Consider the following 2,500-nt stretch of genomic DNA (forward strand, 5'->3'; position numbering starts at 1 on the left):
ATCACGCTTTAGATTCACAAATTAACTTGAATCAGTACAAGACAGTTCTCTCTCTCTCTCTCTCTTTCTCTCTTTCTGTCTTTCTCACTCTGTCGTCGTTATGAACCACAGTGTTTCGACCTCTCCCGTAGGTTCTCGTTAATCTCGTATATTTTTAAATCCTTGAATAATTCGATGAGACAAGATCGATGCTCGTGAATACCAAAAAGCCGAGGAAAGTTGGAATGAAAAGGAGATAGAAATCCTACCAAGATTTACACCCTCTCCCCATCCCCTTCCACCGAAGAAAAATATAAATTTCAAATATGCCGCGCCTCCTTCGATACAGTCGTCGTTGTCGTCGTCGTTGTTGTTGTTGTTGTTGTTGCATTCTTCTTTTCTTTCCGTCTTTTCTTTTTTTGTTTATCATTTTTTTTCTTTTATTATTTCTCTCTTTTTTTTTTTTTCTTTCTTTTTTTTCCTCTACGACGACCGGTCGAAAACGCATAAAAACAATATCGCGAGGATTCGATTGGAATAAACGCAAGGTGGTGGTCTGTTTTAGGAAGATTTTAGGTTCTCTTCGTCGTCTCCTGGACCTCCCCTCGCCTTCCATCCTCCTCACTAACCCCCGTTCACCTTCTCTCTCTCTCTCTCTCTCTCTCTCTCTTTCTCACTCTGGGGGCAAATGTTTTACGTGATTTCTGGGTAAGCTACGTGCAGGCTTTTGCTCGAGACATCGTAGAGAGAGAGTAGCTCGCCTTAATGGGCGCAATAAAGTGCAAATTAAATGCTGGGATCGGATCGCACGGCCGTGCCAGAGAATAAGAAAGAGAAAGAGAAGAGAGGCAGTTCGACTTCCTCCCTTTTCTCGTCGTACCAATGATGGGTCCTTTGAGGAGAACAAAGGAGACCTCATGAAAAGAGGAATTTACAAGAATTGTTGATGTACGCGAATTTGAAGAACTTGAAGAATCTTAAATACGAGTCATTTCGTTCGCTTAAGAGATAAACAAACGGTTAATGTCGAAGAGAAATAAGGTGTACTGTCGTACACACACACACACATACGCACATGTATACTCACATGCACACACATACACACTGGTTTACATTTTCAACTTTCTTTTCTTTCGTCTTAACGGCTTCGCTAATGATACAGCCCAATTTACTTGGAAAGTTAGATAGTACAAGCTTTTCATATAAACGTGGTCGGTAACACGTTTTTATCGTAACGACTAGGGATTAACGAAAGGACAAATAATTGGGAATTATTATTAGCTAGATGAGAATTCTTTTTCTATTACGTGGATCTTTCGAAACGATAAGAAAATATTTTTTTTATTATGTTTATATATACATATATATATATATATATATATATATTTATTTACTTTTCATAGAACATATATATATATATATATTAATTTTTCATAGAACTCTCCAAGCTTACTCGAAACATAACAATAAACGATAAATTCTAAAATATTATAACGTCGTAATATATTCTCTCGAAATGTTCTTCCGACAGTCAATGGAGGGACGTGGCCCTTCGATCGCTAGCGACGCATCTGTACGCGGAGTTGGCCGAGTAATGCCGAGTTAAACCGAACTCGGTGGAGGCCCGCAGCCATGTGTTGTGGTCTGCCGTGAGTGCTTTGTGACAAGGGAGGCGCGGTGTGTCTGCGCTTTTTTTCCTCTCCGTTTATAACTCTCTCTCTCTCCTCGTTAATCGGCAAATATCGTCGATATTTTTTCTTCGCGAATGAATACGTCGTCGGATGGACGACGGCTCGGGATGAACGTGTAGCCATGAACGTGTTTCGTTAAACGAGAGTTTGAGACGACGAGGACGACGACGACGAAGACGACGAAGACGAAGACGACAACGACGACGACGACGAAGACGAAGACGAAGACGAAGGACGATCATTGGGAGATAAAGTGTGCGCGAATGTGAAAACAAAAAGAATAAATCGATCCTTTCTTTAATCTCGTGAAGTTCGTCGTAGGAGATCGGTCGATCGGTTCGATCGGTCGAACGACGATAATCGAAAACAAAAAAACAACAAAAAAAAAAAGGAAAGAAACAAAACAGAATCGACAGCGACGAGAAAAACGTTGCTTCGATCTCTCGTCTCTGGTATTCGCGTTTGGTGCGTGTACGTGTGCGTTTTTTTTCTCGTGTCCATTGGTCGGTGGTGAGTGTGTGTAACGTGCTTATCCGTATAAATATATGTATGAATATATATATATATATATACACATACATATACATAAATCCATACATATGAATGTGTGTGTCTGTATATGTATAGCTCGTTGTGCCTTGCGTGTGGGTGCGTGAATGCGTGTAACATCGTCCGTCTCGTTTCTTAGTACACGGCCATCTCTCTCTTTCTCTTCGCGTGAGTAACAACGATCGCCGGCGCACGACGACCAGCGAAGAACGAAGAGAAACGAAACGAAGCGAAGCGAAGAAAAGTGAATTGAAGGAAAGAGAAGAATAGAGAAAACAAGA

The 2,500-nt window shown here is 40.9% G+C and overlaps 1 protein-coding gene across 9 annotated transcripts in view; it reads left to right on the top strand.

Annotated features, from left to right (window-relative positions):
- The window catches only part of LOC124950782 (zinc finger protein 608-like), a 195,810-nt gene that overhangs the window by 48,792 nt on the left and 144,518 nt on the right, over positions 1–2,500 (top strand). For 3 of the 9 annotated variants that reach the window (XM_047498061.1, XM_047498058.1, XM_047498060.1), the window contains exon 1: positions 1,554–2,500. This exon is cut by the window's right edge and continues 185 nt beyond it. The exons of the other annotated variants lie outside the window; for them this stretch is intronic. The gene's annotated coding sequence lies outside the window, so the exon portion shown is untranslated. Of the gene's footprint in view, positions 1–1,553 lie in introns of those variants that run through there. 9 annotated transcript variants of the gene reach the window in all.

Source organism: Vespa velutina, chromosome 7 (genome assembly GCF_912470025.1).
Source record: "Vespa velutina chromosome 7, iVesVel2.1, whole genome shotgun sequence".
Classification (NCBI taxonomy): Eukaryota; Metazoa; Arthropoda; class Insecta; order Hymenoptera; family Vespidae; genus Vespa; species Vespa velutina.